This window comes from Macaca thibetana, chromosome 9 (assembly GCF_024542745.1).
Source record: "Macaca thibetana thibetana isolate TM-01 chromosome 9, ASM2454274v1, whole genome shotgun sequence".
Taxonomy (NCBI): Eukaryota; Metazoa; Chordata; class Mammalia; order Primates; family Cercopithecidae; genus Macaca; species Macaca thibetana.
In genome coordinates, this window is record NC_065586.1 from 55,182,609 (window position 1) to 55,207,014 (window position 24,406).

At 46.9% G+C, this 24,406-nt stretch overlaps 1 long non-coding RNA gene across 1 annotated transcript in view; it reads right to left on the reverse strand.

The window, feature by feature from the left end:
• LOC126962496 (uncharacterized) overlaps positions 1-24,406 on the reverse strand; it is a 132,676-nt gene that overhangs the window by 77,632 nt on the left and 30,638 nt on the right. The window lies entirely within an intron of this gene.

Sequence of the window (24,406 nt, forward strand, 5' to 3'; positions counted from 1 at the left end):
TATTGTGGCCACAGAGAGCCAATTCTGGGTTTTCTAGGAATGGGTATGAACTGGGCCAGATCCCCAAGAGGTGGGTCCGCTTGGAAAGCTTGTGGACACCATGCCTCAGCCATGTCTCAAGGAAGTGCTCAGAAAACAAGCAGTGTCAGGGATGGACACAAGATGAGCCTGCAAGGGGGTGGACACAGTCCCCTAGTGATGACCTTGTCCTTAGGAGATATGAGCAAAGTCCAGTGGGCCAGGCAGCTTACTTAAAGTAAGGAGACCACCAGGTCAAAGAGGTTTAGACGCCAGCTGCCTTTACACCCCTAGATTGGTAGAGGGACAACATCTGCACTCAAGGGTCCACCGACACCTGCCATGAGAAGACATGTGTGGCTACACCTCAGCCAAGTACTCTTGCTCTACACTTTCTGCTGTGTCAGCCATGGCCAGCATGACATATGACCAGGGTAGTTAGAACTTCAGGTTGATTCTGCTGCTAGCAATTTGTAGGAAAAGGAGAAATCGAATATCCCTGAGATCTCTTGTCTGAGACACTGTGAAGCAGAGAGAGTTGTTCTCCACCCCCAGGTTAATTCTCAGGACATAACACTACTCTCCCCAACTCCTATCTCCCCACTCCCCACCCAGCCACCATCCCTGTTCTTTTGTCCTGGCTCATCTGTGAAAGCACTCCTGCACAGTGGAGTCACGTGCACACACCATATGAGCCAACGTGGGAGTTCCCATCAGGGCCCAAACCCACACATGAAACCTTATCTGTCACCACTACATGTAAGTCTGCAAATAAATTTCAAATGTCAGCAAGCAACTGGGAGATGAATGGGTGAATGCAGTCACATGTTCCTTAAGTTTTGTACTATAAGATAGCACTATATCAGATGTAAGGAGAGAACCATTCATTTGTCAGACTTTGATTGAGCATCTGATGTGTACAAGACACTGGGAGCACTCATCCTTTTCCTGCCCCAGAAAGCAAACCAGAAGGACATCAAAGTCCCTGCTTAGTTGCCCATCCAACTTGGTGTTTCTTGAAGCTAAACATCACTTATGAGAACAATGAGACATCCACAAAGCTGTGATTTTCCCCCACTGCATTAAAGACTGTCACTTATTAAAATAAGCACTGTGCTTTACAAAGCAAGCTTCAGGACTCAGGCATGCATAATGCAATGCATCTGGCAGCTTTATACACTCAGCATCCTTGCATCTCTTTCTGATGACCAGCCACTGTGTTACCATACTTTCCTGTGCCTCTCGGTAACAAAGGAATGCCCGTCCGGGGCACATGATTGCTGTTTGCTGTGATACTGCAGTGAACAACCCCAGAGTTCTATAGAACCCCAACTCACTCTATCTTCTCTCACTGTCAGCCTGAGCACTCCTTCCTTCCTATCCTTACAGGTTCATGACATCCATCAGCAGAAATACATAATCCCTGCCATATTCTTGTTACCCAAGTTCAATACCCATTCATTCATTCACCAAAGGCTCTCTGAGCACCTGCTCTGTGCCAGGCTCTCGGAGATCCCTAAGAGATCAGAAATGAATAAAGCCTGTCCCTACCTCCCTTCCAGCCACATTTGCAAACTGGGGCAAACTTACACCTGTCAGAGCCTCAGTCTCTTTCTCCACCCAGGTGGGACGTCAAAGCTGAAGCAGTCCTTAGAGATGATCTAGAGTGAAAGTCCCCAAACTATGACCAGGTGGCCAAATCCAGCCTGTCATAAAGGAAAGTACCTAAGATCTACATAGTCAAAGAAAAGAGCCCTCCACCTGACTCCCAGGTGGCCACCTCCACACAACCTTCAGGCTTCCTCTTTGGGCCTGGAGACCCCCTCTTCCATGTTCGATCTCAGCCAGGGAACAAGGATACAGGAGGAGGGACTGTGTCTCGCTCCAAGTGTTCCTGGAAGCCAGGGATGCCTGCCTCCCTGTTGTGGGCACTTGGCCTCTCTTTTGTGCCTGAATTCTTAATGTCTGCCCCAGATCTGACTGCTCCAAGGGTAGAGTGAGCCTTTGGGGTGTAACTGCCTTCTTCTATCACCTGGTCTCACACTCAGCCCTAGGCCCATGTGCCACACCCCTTCTCTCTAGGATAAAATTACAGCCACAGACAAAGGTTAGAGGTTAGGAAGGGATTCTCAGCCCACTACAACACGAATACTCCAGGAAAGTTATTTTATAATCTCATCAACTAGAGAAACATTCCTTTATGCCCCCGAACACACAGGTCTGAAGTCCGAAGGGGGTTGCTGTGTAATGACTGCGGGAAGTACACAGGCTTTGCACTGCTTCCAGCGGTGTAGACTTGAGCCTGTACATTACCTCTCACTGCCTGAAGGAAACCAGGACACAAATAAGAGGCATTTCACAATGATGTGCTGGGGGTTAATGAGATTACAGAGGCAGAGGCCTAGCACAGTGGCCAGCACAGGGCAGATATTGAGTCAGCCTGAACCTGCTCCCTGAGACACATGCACACACCACCGCTGGATGTGGAAACTGCCGGCACCGCAAAAGCAAATAAATAAGTTGCCCAAGGTCACATAGCTAGTAAATGGCAGTGCCGGGGTTTGAACCTGTCTCCTAAGATGGCCTGTGCTTGTTACCTCTTACAGGTAGACAGAAATTAAATCAGTAAACAAATGAATGGACAAGGTAGGGATAGGTGCTGTGAAGAAAACAAGTCAGGTGGATGTGATTGCCTCATGGGGCCTGCATTAGATTTGCTCGTCAGAGCTGGTGTTTGAGCAGAGAAAGAGCCAGCTTTGAGAACATCTGGGGAAATACCTGTAGACAGAGGAGGCAGCAAGTGCAAAGGCCCTGAGATGATGCAGTGAATATTCATCACTCTCAGTTGGGACTCCCCTTGAAAACCAGGGCCCTCCATAGGACATAAAATGCCAGATACTTGTTTTGTCAATGATATGGTTTGGCTGTGTCTCTGCCCAAATCTCATCTTAAATTGCAGCTCCCATAATCCCCATGTTTCATGGGAGGGATCCATGGGGAGGTAATTAAATCATGGAGGCAGGTCTTTCTCATGCTGTTCTCATGATAGTGAGTAAGTCTCACGGGATCTGATGGTTTTATAAATGGGAGCTCCCCTGCACAAGCTCTCTTGCCAGCCGTCATGTAAGATATATCTTTGCCATCCATGATTGTGAGGCCTCCCCAGCCACGTAAGACTATGAGTCCAGTGTTCTTCTAGAAAGAAAAAGAATCTCTTTTTCTTTTTTAATTATCCAGTTTTGGGTATGTCTTTATTTGCAGTGTAAGAACAGACTAATACAGTCAGCCTCTCTTGCAGCTAGCACATGGCTCATTTAGGCTCCTCAATCAGACATGCTGACCCTAGACCTTGAGTCAGAAGTGAGTGACACAAAGGAGCTGGGGCTGTGCAGGCTGCAGGCTGACAAGGGTGTCCCTAATGCAGTAACCATGTCCAGTCTCTGGGGCAGCTATGGCTATGGCTATGTGGCAGAGTCCATGTTCAGTGCCAGCACTGTTGGCAGGGGTGGTCATGGTGTCTTTACCCAGGAGCAACATCTCAGAGCTGCTCTGCAGCATGACTGGGGGTGCTATTTCTAGCTGCATCACCTTCAAGCTTAGTTTTCTGGCTCTTTAGGCGATTTAGTAAACTCCATAGTATGTTTTAGTAAATTTATTTTCTGCTTGAAACACCTAAATTCACTTTCCATTGCTTGCAATTTGGAACCCTGACAGATACATGCCCAGACCATGAGTGCCCACCCAATATCCATGTGCTCCTATTCAATGCCCATGCCTCCCCTGCATTTGCGCTTGGGCTGTGTGACTAGTTCTAGCCAACAGACTGTGAGCATAAGTGACAAGTGTCAATGCTGGACCAAATAAATTTCCCACCAGGGCCACATTGGATGCCACATTTTGGGCCAGTGGCATCATAAAACGGAGGGAACCTGTATTCCTGAGTCACTAGGTGGAGAACAGACCTGCCAGCCCACATGAATAGTCCATAAAGAAGAATCAAACACATAAGGAGCTGAGCCACTGAGATTCCAGGGTTTGTATGTTACTGCAGCACAGCCCAGTCTATCCTAACTAGAGGCCAAGTTTAAGGGTGAGAAAAAGATAGCTGGCATTGAGCATAGTGAACAATGGGGAGAATGGTATGAAATAATACAGAAGTGACTACTGACTTGGGAAAATTTTTCTTGATTTTATTTTATTTTATTTTATTTTATTTTATTGAGACAGAGTCTCGTACTGTCACCCAGGCTGGAGTGCAGTGGCACAATCTCCTCTCACTGCAACCTGCACCTCCCGGGTTCAAGCAATTCTCCTGCCTCAGCCTCCCAAGTAGCTGAAATTACAGGTGCCCACCACCACATCTGGCTAATTTTTTGTATTTTTAGTAGAGACGGGGTTTCACTATGTTGGCCAAGCTGGTCTTGAACTCCTGACCTTGGTCTCCCAAAGTGCTAGGATTACAGGTGTGAGCCACCATGCCCAACCTTCATGATTTTATACCAAGTGTGATGAAAAGCCACTGGTAGGTTTTAAGCAGAAGCAGGCATAGCCAAACACCAAGGCAGATTGCCTTCCACACAGCTTGTAGACACAGGGAGCTTAAAGGGGCCTCAAAAGGCATTTCATCAACCTTCAGCTACTGTCTCACACTCTCCCATGTTGATGCTTATAAGGAGTTTCCTGCCTCTTCTTGCGCATTTCCACTGATAGGAAGTGCACATCTTTCTAGGACTTCTCATTTTATTTGGGGATTGTGCTGAACTTTTTTTTATTATTTCCCTGTGACCTCTCTCTACTGGTAAACCTCAGCAAAAGTGAACACATCCCCTATTCCTCAGCAGCTAGCTCAGCTCTTCACAGAGCTTGCTGCCCTGGTTCTGCTCTGCTGAACACATAGCCACTGGCCATTGGCCTCCCAAAAATCTATCTCTAGCAGAACTGGATTCTGAAAGCAGAGTAGAGTATGGGATTACGGATCCAGGATCTCTGCACTGAGAGCATAACCAGCACACTGTGCAACATTTCAGTGATGGATTCACAGGATCTCTTATGTTTTCATCACCCTCCTCACCCCCTGGAGAGAACACAGGGGACATTTGAATCTCCATGTCTAGTTCCCTCTGCCTGCCCTGGCCCACGTCCCTAGCCTAACCTTCAGCTCCATGAGCTGATGCAGCAGGAATTTATTTACGAGCTCATTATCCCTGTGAATCATGTCCAGCTTGAGTTGGGACTTAACAAGGAGCTGAGGAGTGGTCCTTGGAGCAGCTGAGCACGTGAGGCCTGGGGAGAGGATGGGCCAGGACAAGCAGGGCCTCACTGCACCAGGAGTCAAGAGGGCAAATGAGAGCAGTGGATGGGAGGTGGCTCCTGCCAGTCCTGGAGTTTGTCCTGGCTCCAGCAGTTCTAGGGCTTTTCCAAACTCTGGCTTAATTCCAATACAGAGGCTGCAAATGGAAGATTTGGCTGGCCATTCATTCTTTACTTCTAAGCCCCAAAATACACCAGGGAATCCGAGAGGGGAGAAAAGCAAGTGACCAACGTCTTTCTGACTTCTATCCCACCAGAGCAGCCCCTGCCCTCTGGCCTCTGCTCCAGCGGTCCCCAGGTGAGAAGATTTCACAGCGTGGTGTTATTCAAATGCAGGATATGATCATTAATCTATCCAAACTTCTTTTACAGCCGTTGTTTTACCTGATGGCTGCACATAAGTTTAACCATGTCCATTTGGGAGAGAAGAGCTCAAGACTCTGAGGAGATTGGCCCAAGGTTGACTTGCAATATGTGGCACAGTCCAGGACTTAAACCCAAATCCTTAACCCTCAGCCCACTACTTAATCCAAGTCTCAATACCTGCCTCTTTAGTGAGCCTTTGTGCATTAGTGAGCCCAATCAAGACCAGAAATACAGAGTGATGTTACATCTCCAAGGTTTGCTCAGGGAAATAAAAACTCTCTGGGTCTTTGAAGCAGGAAGGTTATTTAATATAAGAAATAGATGCTGTGGTAGACTGCAAAATTGGCCCTGATGATTCTTTTCCCTGTATCCACGTGAAATAAATTTGAATTTGGCCTGCTCTTGTAAAATGCATTACTGAGTCCAACCAAGACCCGAAGAACCACTCAGCTGTGCCTAGCACAAATTCTGATCCACAACCTTGTGAACTAAATATATAATTGTTGCTTTAAGCAACTAGGTTTTGGGTGATTTGGTATACACCAAATGCTATACAGCACTTAACAGAACTTTTGGAATAGCTGGAAAAATGAAGGTCATTGGATATTTATATAATAAAGATTCTGTACAAATTTTCAGAAAGCAGAAAAGTTGCAGGATCTGCAGCACCTCCTGCAAGGATCACAGATGCCCCCAACACTGTTGCTTCAGGAAAATTTTGAAGGTTGATTTAAAATCAGGCATCTGCCAAAGCCCACAACTTTACTCACCACAGCTGAAGGTGAGTAACTCCAGGGTTAGCAGGAGCCACCTCTCATATGGCTTCATCTTCTTTTCTGCCTTCTGAATCTCATGCATCTGCTTCTCATGGAAAGATTCTAACCTGGAACCTATGTTGCATGGGTTCTTGGAAATACAGTTCTCAGGCCTCTAGCCCTTTGTGCAGAGAGGAGAGTGTGGAAGCATTGAGTTGTTAGCCAATAACCCAGGTCCAAGAGCCTACTCTGTTCCAGGCATCGCTTCTAAAGATGCTTAGTATCAGGAGGGACTTTCTGTTCCCCTGTAACTCCCTCTACTACTCCTGATTGGCACTAGTTCTCCCTTTGGAAATACATGGGCATTGTTAGCTCATTTGATTATCATTTAAACTGGTTTGTCAGCTCCAACTCTGGTGAACCTCTATGAAGGTAAGAAGATTTCACCTGTGTGCCTGTTATTCTCCAGGTTGAACAATAGAAGGAAGGAACAGAGTGCCTGGATGTGTTCACTAAACCCTATGCATTAAAATCTCCTTGCTTCCTCTCTCATCAGGCTAGTCTAGCACTCACCGCAACCAAGTAGTGGCTGCGGATGCAGGCACCCAAAGGTGCAGAAGGGTTTGGATAAGTCCCCAGAAATGAGGACAACCTGCATCACTTCCTCAGCTGTCACTCTGCTGACTCCATCCTTCTTGTGTCTATAGTAACAACTTTGGGGCAGAAGCAGCTGACAAAATCCAGTTCTCCCTTTTGTAGAGATGGACACTGGTACAGGGTGTGGTAAAGTGTAGCAATGACAAGGTAACAGTAAAGAGCAGGGGCCTTTAGATATCCTCTCTTGGCCCATAAGCCACTATGTCATACTAGGGTCTAATCATAATAGCCTGGGTTCAAGACAGACAGACAGGATTTGAGGAGAGGGGAGGTTTCTCTTGAGAAGAGAAACCAGTTCCTCTGAGAATTTCAATCTGTAAGAAATCTGGACTGCTAGGTGTCTGCAGAACCTCTTTAGCAGAATTCACTTCCCTGCTCCCCTGAAGGGTCAAGCTACCCAGGGTTGCCTTGATCTTGACCCTCTCTGAAAAATCCCATACACTCTTATGAGTTCAATTACCATTGAAATACCCTCAGCTCCCAGATCTATCTATTCGGCCCACATATTCAACTGCCTGTTGAATATTGCGACTTGGATTGCCCACAGAGTCCTCCAAGTCAACATGATTCAAGCTCAGGACTTACATCTAAATCAGTACCAATCATCAATTCAATTAGTGGCATCGTCAAGTCAGCCAAGCCAAATCTTTCCCCATCTCCCAGTTTGATTTCAATAACCAGCTCTCCCTAATCTCTTGGCTTCCAGGCTTGGCTTCTCCAACCAATGAATCCTATCACTGCCAGAGGGAGCTTCCTAAATGCACATTTGTCATGACACTCACTTGACAGAAACACTCTGCTAGCTCCCTAGCCCCATAGGATAAGACCTCAACTCTTTGCTCTGGTGTTCAAGGCCTTCCCTGTGATGGTCCCTACCAACATCTTCAACACCATCAATTCTCATCTCATTCCCTGGCCACACCAGACTGCCTGGGATGCCCAAAGCTGGCTGGCACCTTCATGACATTAGCCTGCAATATCCTTCCCATGCCCCTATCACCCCTGCCCCTCAGTCTGAACTAGGTGCTCCTCCTGTGGGCTGTCATAGTACTCTGTTCTTACCATCTCTCTTTGTAATAATCTCTAACATGCCTGTTCTACCCCGCAGAATTGGGAGCCCCGTGAAGGCGGGGACATACCACCAGACTCATCTCCGTGTCTCCAGTCTGTTAGGAGTAGACACCAACAAATGATTGTTAAACATGAGTGCCCCCAGCACTGTGAATTTCATGGCAAAGAGTGTGTGTATTCAATCCATAATAATAGCTCAATACTTTTGCACTTACTATGAACCAAATAGTTTAATTAGCTCATTTAATCCTTACTACAACCTCAAGAGATATTATTATTACTCTGATTTATAGATAGCAAATTGAGACTTAGAGATATTAAATAACTTGTCCAGATCATTCAGCTAGCATGTGGTGAAATCAGGATTCAAAAGCAAGTAGTCCATGCCCCTAACCATTAGACATATAGCCTCTCTAGTATACATTCTTCACAGTAAAGTCAGCTTCCCATCACAACAGGGTGAGAGCCAGGGTGGGAAACTTTTCCTCTTTAATCACCTTTTCAACAAGTATACCTTATTCCACAAACATTTTAGGGAAGTGCTTGTCTACTTAAATAAGCTTTCTTGCTGCAAGACTTATCAGAGCCTTTAATATGCCAACGTGCATATTAAGACAAAAAAGATAAGTAGCATTTCCTGAACTCATTGGATCACAGAGCATTTTATTTTCTCAGGCATCTGCTAGGAGTAGAAAACCATGGAACACACTTTGGCAAATGCTGACTCCTGGGTCCTATGCCTCAGGAGGCTCGGCAGCCCTTGTCTTGTGTGAGATAAACCAGATTCTTTCCAGTGAATTTCCTTCCCTGCTGAAGTTAACTCAAGTCAGTTTCCATTACCTACAACAACAGAACCTTGACTGAGTCATGCCCTCACTTCTCAGAAAGGCCAAACCTCTGGAGCCCGCTGGGATTACATGCAGGATAGAAGGCGAGGGAAGTGTCTAGGGAGGCACCAGCCTGTCAGAAATGGTCATGGCAGGCTTCATCTGAGACCCACCACTGAGGGGTCATCCCCAGAAAGGCACGCTAAAGTGCTTTTAGCTCTTTTTTGTTTTTAATTTTCCTTCCTAATAAGAAATTTGCCATTTTTACATAAGAACTGTGACTTGTGTTTTCAGATTCCTGTGGCTAAGGTCATGTCCTTTGGACAATTCTATCCTGTTTCTGGCCATTGCCAACAGTTCCCCTCCCTCTGGGAAGTTGAGGGAGGGGTTCACATGTTCCTCTCCCCTACCCGCCAACTCACCTCAGCTCTGACGCATACACACGCGAATGCCCTACTTCTGCTTAATTTCCCTCCAAGCATGTTCTTTAGATGGATGGGGGATTTGAATGCAGGGATTCTGCCCTCCCACAACCAGTGAATATTCTGTGTGGGTCTGATGGAAAGCCAGAAGCTCTGGCCATCAGAGCATCCCCTCTCCAGGTAATCAGATAGCTGAAGTTCTGTTCTGGAGGCCAGCACAGCCTACTTCAAATACAAGTTGAGCTGGGTTGGATGCTGCCAAGGTGACTTCTCAGAAGTTCATCTAGGAAAATAGAATTGTGCTAGATTTCTCCAACCCTCCTCTTTCAATCTGTCCTGACTGCCTAAGCCATGCTGTTTGGACACTGTGCTAGTTCATTGTGTGTTGCTGTAACAGAATACAACAGAATGGGTGAGGAGAGAAAGAAAAAAAGAAAGAAAGAAAGAGAGAGAGAGAAAGAGGAAGGGAGGGAGGGAGGGGAGGGAGGAAGGAAGGAAGGAAGGAAGGAAGGAAGGAAGGAAGGAAGGAAGGAAGGAAGGAAGGAAGGAAGGAAGAAAGAAAGAAAGAAAGAAAGAAAGAAAGAAAGAAAGAAAGAAAGAAAGAAAGAAAGAAAGAAAGAAAAGAAGAAAAGAAGAAAAAGAAAGAAGGAAAGAAAAGAAAGAAAGAAAGAAGGAAGGAAAGAAAGAAAAGAAAGAAAGAAAGAAAGAAAGAAAGAAAGAAAGAAAGAAAGAAAGAAAGAAAGAAAAAAGAAAAGAAAGAAAGAAAAGAAAAGAAAGAGAGAGAAAGAAAGACAAACATTTATTTCTTAGAGTTTTGAAGGCTGAGAAATCCCAGATTGAGGGACCCGCATCTGGTAAGGGTCTTCTTGCTGCATCATCCCGTGGAGGAAGGCCAATGGGCAAGAGAGTATAAGAGAGCAAGAGGGAGCCGAGCTCACATTTTTAACAAGTCCACTCAAACCATTACTATCTCACTTTCATAATGACATTAATCCATTCATAGGACTGAGCTCTCATGACCTAATCACTGCATATTAGACCCCACTTCTTAACACTGTCAAACTAGGGATTAAGTTTTCCACACATGAACTTTTGGGGACATATTCAAACCATAGCAGTCCTTCTAGGAGCAAAGGCAGTGACTTGAGGACAGAGCCAGACCTGTGACCCTGCCTCAAGGGGAAGACACTGCTTACCTGAGCCCTGGCTGGCCAATCATTCCCACACTCTCCACACCCCAGGCTAAGAATGAGTCCATGCCTCTCTCTCCTCACCATGACCCACCACCATATGTGGTGTTCCCCCCTGCTCCTTGAGGCTCATACTACCTGGCTGCAGAACCCATGCTCCAACATCTTATCTGTGTCATCCACTAGTCTTCAAGTCCCACCCCAACATGATGGAAGACATTAGCATCAGGTTTACAGCCTTTATCTCCACCCAGACCTCACCCTGGTGACTTCAGTTTCCACATGGATGTGCTGCCCAACACCCTAGATGCTCAGTTTCTTAACCTCATCTCTGATGATCTGTTCTTCTCTCTTCTCCAGCCACCCACATCTCTGGCCACACTCTGGACCTATCATCATCCAGGACTGCTGTACATCTGAAATCATAATTGTAGATCATCCCTTTCTTTAAAGAGTATCTCCAGTCCTTCTGCATCTCTCACTTATAGATGATCCAAGATTTTTAATCACACGGGGACCTAGCTACTCTTGTCCGTCAACATTCTCCCAAACTATCCCTGTCTTGGCCTTACACTTTTTTCTACCCTGTGAAGACCCCATGGTTCTTTCTCTTGTCAGTACCATTTACTCTTTGCCTTCTTCTCCTTCCTAATAAAACTCTAACCTCAGATACATTCCAGGCTCTGATTTTCTTTTTATCTCACACTGGAGATGCTGAGCATAATCAGGAAAAAGGTCATATACAACCATGATTGTGGGTGTCACTGCAAATCTGTGGACTCTGACTTTGAATGAGCCCACTCATCTTGGCCCTGGTTGTTTCTTTCTCTCTCTCTCTCCACAAATATGTCAAAATTCATACATTCTCTATAAACGTACTACCTACCGCCACCGTAAACCCTCTTGTCTAAACAGAGAACCTCACTTCCTTCATCATTCAAAAATCAGAGCAATCTAGCACTCTGCTTTCTGGTCCCATCCATCCACATCTAACCTACCCTTGCCTTCTTCCTCTCTTCCAATGAAAGGGGTGCCCCTTCCTGCCCAGAGCTATTCTCATCTCAATGCTCTGGATCCTAATCCTGTTGGTTTTCACACACACACACACAAAAAAAAGCTCACTTTCTTGATGATCCCTATTAACCAGGCTTCAAAGATGCCCCCTGCTGCCAATGAACCATGCCTCCTCGTATTCAGACCCTTATGTAGCCCCCACCACACTGACTTTGGCCTGGCCATATGTAACTAAGAGAATGCAATAGAAGTAACTCTGCATGACTTCCAAGACTAGGTCATAAGAACCTTGGACTTTGCACTTGGGCTCCTGGGACCCGGGGACCCTCAGTATGCTGTCAAGAAGCTCGAGCCAGCCATGTGGAGAACTCACATGGAAAATGAGTGATGCTGGCCAGACCCCAGCTGTTCCAGCCATCCCAGCCCAGGTGCCAGACATGAAGAAGCCATCTTACATGCAGAGAAAAATTGAGGCACTCACACAGCGCCAGCCACCCCCTGAGTCAAAGGCATCCCAAAGGAGGCCTGTACATTGTAGAGCAGAGACAAAGTGTCCCTGCTGTGCCCTGTCAGAATTCCAGACACAAAGAATTGCAAGTATAATAAAACAGTGGCAGCGTTATGCTTCTAAGTTTTGAGGTGATTTGTTACACAGCAACAGATAACCAGTCCCCTCTGACTCCTGTAACTTGCAGGGATTCTTCTTTACTAGCTTGCTATCACTAGCCAAACATGCACACTTTGCCTCTTTTAAATAATAATAATTATAATGAGGAGGAGGCAAGGAAGGGAAAGAAGATGGGGACAAAGAAGGAGAGGGGAAAGGAGGAAAAGGAAGAGGAGGAAAAAGAAAAGGAGAAGGGAAAAATGAGAAGGAAAAGGGGCAAGAGAAGAAGAGAAGGAGAAAGGGAAGGAGGAAAAGGAGAACAAAGAGGAGACAGGAGGAAAAGGAGAAGGAAGAGAGGGAGTAGAAGGAGGAAAAGGAGGAGAAGAGGAAAAGCAGAAGGAGGAAGAGAAGAAGAAAGAGACACCCACAAGCTGCCCTGTCTTCCATCAGCTTCCACCTTCTCATCTTCCTTTCATGACCAAGCTTTCGGAAAGTGTTTACTATATCCGATTCTGCACACTTCATTCTCTCCTAAAGATTGCATTCAGGCTAACACAGTCACATACTCAACTGAATTGAACCCACTCTCACTGAGGTCACCACGGACCTGATGAACACACTGACTGCACATCTCCAAGTCCTCATCTAAATTCTTAATGTCTTTGCAGCATTCAGGCCAGGGTCCTAACTCCTTCTTGAGAAGTTCTCCTTGGTGGGCTTCTCCAGTGCAACTCTCTTCTGCTTTCTCTCTAAAACTCCAACTGCACAGGCTTAGTCTGTGTCATGGGCTCCCTATCTTCTGCTCACTCTGTTGTTTTTGTGGGGAAACCCTATAGAGGTAATGTATTTTCAATTTCCAAAGGTATAAAAATGTGTATAGCAAGAAGTTTCCCTTCTCACCCCTGCCTCCCAATGATGAGGTTCCTCTCCCCAGAGACAACCAATGTTATCAGTTTCTTATATATTCCTCCACAGACATATTAAGTAGAAGTGTGCATGTATATACACATATATCTACAAATTCTTCCACACAAACACCTTTACTTTTTCACAAGAACGGCAGTATGCTATGCACACTGAAGTATGCCTTGCTTTCTTCACAACAACCTAGCTTGGAAATCTTTCCATATCTGTACATCACAGGAATACTCGTATATGCATGCACCTGATTTATCTTAACATCTCTCTTTTGATGCCTGTTTGGGCTGCTTTCAGTGTTTGCCATTATAAACAATGTAACAACTCATCTTACATGCATCATTTTTCATGTGTGGGAATGCATAAATTTCTTTCCAAAGCATAATTTCTTACAAGTGGAATTGTTGGGTCAGAAGCATTTGTAATGTCCGTAGATATTCCAGATATCCCCCCATTGAGATGTGCCCCCCAATTTTCACTTCCATCAGCAATGCATGTCTGTTTTCCCTTCCACACAGTTATCCACTGTTTGATCTTAAGCAAACTGAGATATGAAAATGATGTCTCAGTGAAATTTTAATTATATTTCTCTTATTATGCATAAAGAGGCATTTTCTCCTAGATTTTGATAACTCTTTATATCTTGTCCATCTATCTTTTATGTTATTGATCTGTTTTATAGTGAATTGTAGACACTTTTTATGTTATGAGGAAATATGCTTTTTGTCAGCGATACGAGTTGCAAATCTTTTCCAAGTCTGTCTTTTAGCTTTGTGTATTTGGGTTTTGCCATGCAGTTTTGTTTTAAAGGTTAAAATTAGCCAGGTGCGGTGGCTCACGCCTGTAATCCCAGCACTTTGGGAGGCTGAGGCGGGCGAATCATGAGGTCAGGAGATCAAGACCATCCTGGCTAACATGGTGAAACCCCATCTCTACTAAAAATACAAAAAATTAGCTGGGCGTGGTGGGAGGTGCCTGTAGTCCCAGCTATTCGGGAGGCTGAGGCGGGAGAATGGTGTGAACCTGGGAGGAGGAGCTTGCAGTGAGCCGAGATCAGTGGCGCGATCTCAGCTCACTGCAAGCTCTGCCTCCCAGGTTCACACCATTCTCCATCGTGCCACTGTACTCCAGCCTGGGTGACAGAGAGAGACTCTATCTCAAAAAAAAAAAAAGTTAAAATTATCAGTCTTTTCTTTTATGGCTTCTGGGTCATGTGTCATGCTTAGAAAGTTCTTCCCATTCTGAGAGTTTTTAAATTCTCACGTTTCTGGTACATTTATTATATTATCATTTTGTTACAGTTACATTTTTGTTTCTTATGGAGTTTATTCTAGTATAAAGTATGAGATATGGATCCAACACTTTTTTCTAGATGGTTCTTCAGTTGTTTCAACTCCATTTATTGAATAATGTATATGTGTAATTTCTGGAATTGGATTTTGTTCTGCTGTGTTGTGTAGTACCACATTGTTTATGTAATATGGCTTTATAGTATGATTTAATATCTGATAGGGCAAGGTAGCCCCCACTCCTTACTGCTCTTCTTTCAGATATTTGCTAGTTATTCTTCTTGTCAAGAATTGTGAAGGGTGTAAGAGGGTTTTTACTCTGCCTGCAAACCAACAAGTTAGCCTGTCCTGTTTCTGTGATGGCAGAAGACACAAGACTTCTGGGTCAGAGACAAAGGACTTTATTATTCATGGCAATAGCAGTAGCCAGAGTGTCAGCATTTGTGATGGTTACACAAGTCCCAAGTGCCACAGTATGACAGGTGATACCTGCATAGGCAGTGAGTTGTGTTACAGGAGAAAAACCTTGAGTTTAGGGAACCTAAATATTTTATAATGTGCAGTAAGCTTGCCTGATTTTTACCCTAGAAGGAGACATTATCTTTGTTATACTGGACAGTAAACAAATTGCCCTTTGCTCCAGAGGAAAACACTATCTCTATCTTCCAAACATGTTCACTAGTCTGCCTTTGCAAAGACAGTCTGGAACAGAGGTAGTCATTACTTCTGCTCATGCAGAAACATGAGAGGTCCACGGAGAATTGCCTCTCAACACTTATTTATTTTTCCATATGAATGTTAGAATCAGTTTGTCTAAACAACAACAACAAAGGCTTCATTTTTATTGAAAACCTTATTAAATTCTAAATTATCTGAGGGAGAATGGACAATTTTATGATGTTAGTTTTCCATCCAAGAGCATTATTCAAATGCTTTTTTGTCCCTTGGAAGCATTTTAATGCTTTCTCCACTTAGATTTTGCACATTTCTTGTTATGTTGATTCCCAGGTTTTTTATCTTTTTGTTGCTGTTATAAATGTGTTCTATTCCCATTTTATCTTCTAACAGGTTGTCATTAATTCCTGCTCTTTAAATGAATGGTTTCCCTCCAGAGTCCCTCCTCTCCCTTCTTCTCTTCTTATTTCTAAGATTTCCCCGATGATCTCATTCTTTCCCAAAACTTCAATGAGCATCTGTCAGCCGATGCCTCCCATACTATCATCTCCAGCCCTGGGCTCTCTCAGAAGCTCCTGGCGTCTATGCCCTGGACGTCCCACAGGCTCTTAACATCCAGCCAGCTTTGAAATTAAACTCCTCAGCCTTCCCGCTAGACCAGCTCCTCCTCCTCCTGAACTCCAGTCTCAGTCTACCGTGCCACCACTCACCAGGGTGCCTCCCAGAAAAAGGGGGAGGTCTTCCTTCACTCTCTTTTCCAGTCACTCATCAAGTTCTGTCTACGCTTCCTCCTCAGTTTCTCTTTAACCTGTGCCCTGACTCCATCCTCACCGCATGGGCTGAGCTCCACACCATTGACTGGGAAGTCTGCTAGATGACTACCCAATCTTACATCTCCTCTCTGGAATTTCTTCCTAGCCTGCTGCAGGAGTGGTCTATGGTTGGGATTATGTCATTCTCCAGAGGCTCTAGGATCAAACAAGCTAGCACAGAATCGTTGGCTGGCTATTGGTGACCTGGCCTCATTCTCCAACACCTTGAACTTCAAGTCTTCCATTCCTACACTATCCTGCACCTGCACTTCTGTACATCCCTGTGCCTTAGCACTGACCTTCACCTGGAGTATCGCAACCTGCCACTGCCCTCTCTACCTGGCTCCCTTCTATACCTCCCTAAGGATGCAACTCAGGTGTCAACAACTCCAAAATACTTCCCAACACTCTCATCTGGATGAGATGCCTTTCATTCATTCATTCATTTATTCATTCATTCATTTACTTCAGTAGGCATTTAATTGATTTTCCATTTGTCAAGCTATTAGCTAGGTACCAGGGACACCAAGATGAACTGAACACAAATCATTGCCCTCTAGGGACTCGCTATCCAAGTATTTGTCATTTAAAATATAGTCCTGAACCAGCAGCATTAGCACTACCAAGGAGCTTGTTAAAAATGCAGAGACACCAGACCAGACCAGCTGAATCTCCATTTGGAAAAGATCCCCAAGTGGTTCATGTGCATGATAAATTTTGAGAAGCATTGGTCTGGGTGGTATGTAAACAGAGAAATACAAAAAATGAGGTAAGTGCAAAATCAAGGCAATATATGCAGGGTGCTCTAAGCAGAACATGACAGAAGGTAACAAACTGAATATAAAGAGAGGCTGGAGGGTTAGGATAGCTGAGCTCAGGACAGAAAGCAGAGTTGGAATTGTGGGGAAGGAGGTTTCCAGGCAGAGATCACAGCTTGGGCAAAGGCATGGAGGGGAGAAAGTGTGTATGCTAGGTGGGAGTGAAGGGTCCACTGGCTGCTAAATGTGAGGTCTGGCAGACACAGGACGGTCAGAGAAAAAGCACACATCCAGCTTTACTTCCTAAAATTTCACCCTAGACCCATGGCTATCCTTTCAGCTGCGCACAGTGACTGCCAGGTTGTGAATCTTAGACGTGCACATTAAGTGTGGAGTGACACAGTGTGCATTTCAAAGGCAGCAATAAGACTAGATTTAAGTTTGAGGAGCCTGCAGCCTGGGAACCTGGCTAGGGGCCACAAGTGTGTAGGCCAGAGGCAACACCAAACCAAACCAGAGCAGAGGCACCCTGGGTGAGAGGAGAGCACAAACTCCAGAGATATTGGGGAGGTCAAATTAACAGGACTGAATGTGTGGAAGATGCAAAGAGAGGAGCAGGAGTAATTTTCAGCATCCTGTCCTGGGTTGGTGAAAGTACAAACCAACCAAGGTGGCAGCAGTGGAAGGAAGAACCAGCTAAAGTTAAAAAGCACTGGTATTGACTGAGAACTGGATCTGTGTTGGGCACCAACTCTTTGCTTTGTGTAAATTTCCTCAATTAATCCTCACTGGGCAATCCTCAAAACTGGTACTATTGTGGTTCTCAGTTTGCAGAGGAGGACACTGAAGGCACAGAGGGCAATTACTTGCCCAGCGTGACCCAGGGAGGGAGTAGGAAATCTGGCATCTGAGCTCAAGCTATACCCACTTTGGACACCCCACCTGAGGTCACCCCACTCCACAGACTGGCTTTGGACATGCTGAGAGTCAAGGACATGCCAGATTTCCAGTGGAGAAGAATAAGTGAGACAGATGCTCAGGTGAGCCATTGGGCAGGGTGTCAGCCCTTGGAGGTAGCTAGAGCTCTTGAGTGGATGAGATGATGCAGGAGTAAGGGGCGCCAGGACTGGTGGGCTGTGGGTGGCACTAACATTCACATAGCTCCCCACTGCCTCTTGGGCCATTCGCTAGTTTAGCCAGAGCCTGACATCATGCGGACACCCAGAAGCTTCAGGAACTGGCCTCTCCCTCTGTGAACCAGGTGTCCCCACCAGGCCAGAGGCTGAGAGGAACAATATCAGAGAGGGGAGACAGATGTGCCAGAGCCAGGCAGGAACCTTGAAGTAGAGGCACCCTGCTCCTCCTCTCACCCTTCAGCTACAGTGATCGCAAGCCCCATCTGCACTTTCCAACTAGGTAGTTATATCATTACTCCCAAGCCGCTATCTTCTCAACTGTAAGATGGAAGCACTAGAGCTATCCTCCCGGAGCTGTCAGCAGAACCACATGGTCCTTGCGTGAAGAGGGTACTTTGCAGACTGCAGAGGGATTTCTTATGGCTGGCAGCACCCCCAACATCATACAGTGGGGAGGGTCTCCTTGCTGTGGACATCAGGGCTAAAGCTAGTTAGCACAGCTCCAAAGTCAGGGATAGGGCTGAGGCTCCACGTGGGAACTCCTGGTTAGGGAAGAAGGAACCAGCATGGGGAGGGGGCCATTGGGTGGAGGTAGGGGAACTTTAAGCACAGACTGAGGCGGGCCCGGCAGCTCAGCCCCAGCTCATTATGGTAAGCTGGGAGTATGCCTCAATTTTCCCGGGCTTCTGATTTTGCAAAAGAAGCCAGAAATCCAGACCTATAGGTGAAATCTCCAGGTTTTTTATGTAGTTTCTCAAAAGCAACTAATTTATAAGTAGTGTAAACACTGGGGAAGAGGGGTACCGAGTCTACATTAGATCCTTTCTCAGATCTAAATTAGGCGTTTTGTCCCTCCCTCAACCTTTGGCAAGGATAAGGGCCGCACCTGCTGTGCCTGTGAGTGTATATATAGACGTGCCCATGGGTGTTCCTACATTTGAGTGTGTAAGCAGCGCGTGGCTGCACGAGTCCACACGTGATGCGTGTGCCTATGTGAACACACGTAAAGACATTTTGGAGGTAAGTCTGTGGGCGACCACGGCCCCCACGTATGCGTCTGTGAACATGCATGAACGAGCACGGGTGTACAATGCATGACAACACGTGTGACCGTGGGTTCGTGTACCTGTGCGTGAATGCACGTGCCTATAGACTCCGGTATGGGCCCGTGTTTGCAGCCACTAGTGAGGCTGGCCCGGGGCAGAGAGGCATTGCTGTTCCCTGCACTGCCCCTGGCGGGGAGCCGCGTCCTCGCGGGCTGGCGGCCAAGGGAGGGCGCGGGAGGACGCGCATGCGCGCTGATGGGGCGGGGCGGCCCGGCCTGCTGGAGGTGGGCGGCCTTGGCCCTTCGGAAACCGGGGCATCGATCCTGCCCGCCCCGCGCCCCCGCGCTGGTCCACCGAGCGGAGGGAAGGGGAGGGGAGAGGAGGGGGGAGGAGGCAGCACGGCAGCTGCGCCCCGGGCGCTGCGGGAGGGAGGAGCGCGGCGCGCAGCCGCGGCCATTAGTCACCAGATGTCACCTTCTGCTGCCAAGGCGGCGCCGGGCGCAGACAATGGCCGCGCGGGCCGAGGGGCGGGCCGTGCCGACCCCAAAGCCGCGCCTCTGCTGACACCTACAGCCCCGCTCCACGTTCCGCCGCCCCTCTGGGCCCCTTTGCCCAGGCCGTTCCCGCCGCCGCGCCTGGCCAGCGCCAACTTCCCCACGTCCCTTCCCCCAAGTCCGCATAACGCCTCATCTCTAGGGCACAGCGCAGGTGTCACCAACTGCATTTCCTGGCCGTCCTCCTGCCCCTCCTTCCATTCTCATAGCCCCTTCTTCCAACTCGGATACCCAAGAGGGGCTCCCCTGCTTCCACAGACTGGGCTGTGTGAGGTCCGCAGGGATCGTGCTTTCTTCTTGTGCACCTGGCACTATGCCTGACACTCAAGGCTGGTGCCTGGGGTGGCACTGGTGCCTTCCAATTTGCAGAGGAATCACTCTAGATGTTGAAGTTCATTGCCACCCATACATAGCTGCACTTGACCCCATGCTGAGATAAAACCCCTTCACCCTAGTAATCCAACAAGGATCACTGAGCTTTTCCCTGGGCACAGATATCCCCCCAAAATATAAGTGGGAAAGTGAGTCGACCTCCCTGTGTAGCAGTGCCCTAATTGTGGCAGACTTTTTACAGCTCATTTTTAAAATGCCCCCCATCACAGTGCTTTGAGTCCGCAGTCACAGCTCGTATGCAGCCTTGGACCACCAAATGTGGAGGATGAAGACGTGCAGGACCAGGAGTTCCTCCTTGGACCTCAGGACCCTAAGCTAGGAGTCGTCAACTTGTTCTCCAAAGGCCAGGAAGTAAATATGTTAGACTTTGCCCAGCCACGTATGTTTCTGTCACATAATCTTTGAGTTTTGTTTTTACAACCCTTTAAAAATGTAAAAATCATTCTCAGCTCAGGGACCATGCAAAGGCAGGCAGAGGGCAGTATTTGGCCCTAGTTTGCCTCACCTGTCCTAGAACGGCAGAACAGTAGCCAGAGAAGCAAGATCACACAGAAGCACACTAGGGTCAAGATCAGTGTCAGAGAAACCTGAGCTGGAATCCCAGGTCACCCTGGGCAGCCGGTGATGCTGGGTAAATCATGCCACCGCGCAAGCTTAAGGGTAAATGGGAACATCATTAGAACCTACCTTGCAGGTTTGCTGGAAGAAGAAGAGTTTCAAACACAGTGCCTGGGTGGGTGCCCACTAACTGTTTTTGTCGCTCTGTCACTCAGTGTGTATGTGTCTGTGCACATACGCACACATACGCGCACGCGCACGCGCGCACCTCTGGCAAGAAGAGGCTGATCCATGATCTCTGGAAATGCTGCCACAAGATAAGGAAGTCATCCAAGCAGACAGATTGAAGCTGAAATCTTGGCTCTGCCCTTGCCTGGCTGTGTGACCTCCAGCAAAATACTGAACCTTCCTGAGCCTCAGTTTCCCAATTTAAAACCAATAGAATATCAGTACCAACTTAGTCGCAGCATGCCCATGGTGACTTATCAAAGTTACCTGTGAAGGCACTGAACACAGTGCTTGACACGTGGGAAGATGGGCAGATGGGGTGATTCACTGCGGCTGTCGTGGTGTTAGCCTCCGTGGTGGGAAGGCAGGCTCGTCCAGGAGAGGGACTGCTTATTCTGGCACTCCCAAAGGCCTCCAATGTCAAGAATCCAGGGCTCAGCCTGTGCTCCAGGGCGTGGGGTCCTTCTCAAAGTGGCCTTGAGGCCTTCTTTCTCAATGCTGGTGGCCTGTCATTGCTCTCTCTGCTTCCCCAGCCCTTGGTCCTCTTGGAAGAGTACTGCCCGGGTCGTGGAGACACAGGCACTCCCGAAATCCCCAAGAAACCCAGCCTCATTTCTGTTTGGTTTTGTTTGTTTGTTTCCTTTTAAAAATAATGTTTATTTTTAAAAATTTGACTCCAAAAGGCATGTGTATGGTTAGAAACAACCTGGAAAAGAATAGGAATTTTTAAAATTACCCTTTCACTTACCATCACTGAAAAACAGTGTGACCATTTCGTGCAAGTTCTCCAGGCTTCTTCCTATGTATAGCACACATTATATACGTAGATCCACATTTTTGTAAAAAAATGGGAACATATGCTGTATTCTGCAATCTTTTTTTCTTTTCACACAACACAGCTTGAACATCTCCTCATATCCTTGTCTCCTACATCATTGTTTTTGATGCCTGTGTAATATTCTATCATAAAGAGAGCTAAACCATTTTATAAATCAACCATCTATCATCAGATATTTTAAATGGCAAAGAGTCAAGAGGATTTCCAAGACTCATGAGCACATCTGTGAGGGAGATATTCAACCCAGAATGGGAAAACGGGGAGGGGTCTGTATGCAGAGAGTATTTCCTTCACTTTCTCCTTGAGAGTCTCAGGTTTTCCACCAGCAAAGGGCCATATTGCTCTCCTGGACGCTCCAGGAATGCCCCTGCAGCTCAGCTGCTCCCTGAGTGAGGCTTGTTAGCCATAAACATGAAGTCAGTGTGGTAGGGAGGAGGCAGGTCTCCCAATTAGGGGACCAGTGGCCACCCTGCCATGCCATGCCACACAGCCTCAGTGCCTTGCCCCACTGCCATGTGAAACATGGTGCTCACGTGAACCATCTCCCTCCAACACAGCAAAAGGAACCCAGTTGTGAATGCTGGGGAAACAGAAAGAAAGTGAGAGGTGAGGCCAGCTGGACTTCCCGGGTCAGTGGGGACTTGGCAAACTTTTCTGTCTAGCTAGAGGGTTGTAAATGCACCAATCAGCACTCTGTGTCTAGTTAAAGGATTATAAATGCACCAACCAGCACTCTGTAGCTAGGATTGTAAAAATGCACCAATCAGTGCTCTGTGTCTAGCTAGAGGATTGTAAATGGACCAATCAGCACTCTGTAAAATGGACCAATCAGCACTCTGTAAAATGGACCAATCAGCAGAATGTGGGAGGGGACAGATAAGGAAATAAAAGCTGGCCACCCCAGCCAGCAGCAGCAACCTGCTCCAGGTACCCTTCTAGGCTGTGGAAGGTTTGTTCTTTCACTTTTAACAATAAATCTTGTTGCTGCTCACTCTTTGGGTCCGTGCCACCTTTAAGAGCTGTAACACTCACCAAGAAGTTCTGTGGCTTCATTCTTGAAGTCAGGGAGACCAAGAACCCACCAGAAAGAACCAACTCAGACATGAGAGACAGAGAGAGAAAGGAAGGAGGAAGGGAGGGAAAGAGAGAGAGAGAAAGAAAGAAAAAGGAAAGAAAAACTCTGTGCAGTCAACAATGCTACAGTTGCCAGTGCAGCAAAGAGAAGTGTGGCAGGCAGGCCAAGGCTGGGAGTGATCTGAGGTCTCTCTGCTGGTCTGAGCTCTCCGGCCATGAGGCTTCAAGCTAGAATTGGCCATGGGGCTTCAAGCTAGAATTTCTAGTCGCATGACCTTGGGTGAGCCATTTCTCCTCTCAAAGCCTCCATTTCTCTGAAAGTAACAAAGAGGTGTAATAGCTACCCACAATCCCTGCTTACATTGTAAGGCTGTGTACACAGCAAGGACCTCTTAAAAGTTTCTCACTGACCTGCCTCCACTTCCATGCTGGGCCCTGACAGTCAGATGCCAGGTATCTACCGAGTGCCACTATGTGCTGGATGCCTGGGGTGCAGAAAGGAGGAAAACAAATGGAATGCCTGCCCTCGCAGCACTCAAAATTAATGAGCAAACAAAGCATTTCCAGTAAATAAATGATTGTTAAGTGTGTGATATGCTATGAAGAAGTATTACATACCCTGAGAGTACCAATCACCTCTTGTGGTGGGAGACGGGGTATCAGGGAGGATTCTCTGAGAAGCAGTCATTTCCTTTTTTTTTTTTTGAGATGGAGTCTCAATCTGTCGCCCAGAAGCTGGAGTGCAATGGCATAATCTCGGCTCACTGCAACCTCTGCCTCCCAGGTTCAAATGATTCTCCTGCCTCAGCATCCTGAGTAGCTGGGATTACAGGCACACGCCATCATGCCCAGCTAATTTTTGTATTTTTAGTAAAGATGGGGTTTCACCATGTTGGCCAGACTGGTCTCAAACTCCTGACCTCAGGTGATCTACCCGCCTCGGCCTCCCAAAGTGCTGGGATTACAGGTGTGAGCCATGGCACCTGGCCAGAAGCAGTCATTTCTACAAAAGAGAAGGATTAGTAGGAATAATATACAGAAGAGAAGTCTAGGAAAGGGTGCTGCATGCAGAAGAAGTGGCCCTGCGGTGGAAAAGGGCATGGCCTGAGCCAAGGCTGACCACAGGCCAGTGGGGCTGGAGTGTCAAGAGTGGAGGCAAATGGGTAAAGATAGGGCTGGAGGAGGCAGGGCCTTGCCGGCCGTGGAGCTGTCTTGCAAGAGTGTGTATCAGGCAGGTATGTTTGAGGAACAACAAAGAAGCCACCAATGAGCAGAGGTGAGGTAAAAGGGCACAGGTCAGACATAGTCTGAAGCTAGATTATTCACAGCTTCATACGCCATTGTGAGCATTTGGGCTTTTGAGTAAAATGGGAGCCATCGAGGGTGGGGAGAGTTGAGGGGAGGAATGGCACGGTCTAAGAAGTTTTAAAAAGAACACTCTGGAAGTTCCTCCTCCAGTGGAGTGGAGTGAACTCTTAACAGATATACCCTCCCACAAATAATATCTATAAATTCTGGGTATAATACAGAAAACAATTGCTGGAAGGCTCTGAAATAATCAAAATGTTCAAACGACCAAAATGACCAAAAGCAGGCAGATTTTGGAAGGATGTTGAAACTTGTAAGAAGGGACCAGCATGTGGTAAGTTTTCCACTTTGATGGCTTTACCCAGAGGGCAGGCTGCAGCTGTGGCCTTGTGCAGGGCTGCTAAAAGTCCAGTAGAAAATGCTGTCTGTTTGGCCTGAAGAACCAGAGGACAGAATCTAGAGCAACCAGAGCCCCTGGAAAGGAAGGGGGATTTTCTGGAAAGGAAAGTGCCAGAAAAGGCCCAAATTCTGTTAGTAAATTCTGATCAAGTATCTGGCTCACTTCTGAATCACACATGCATA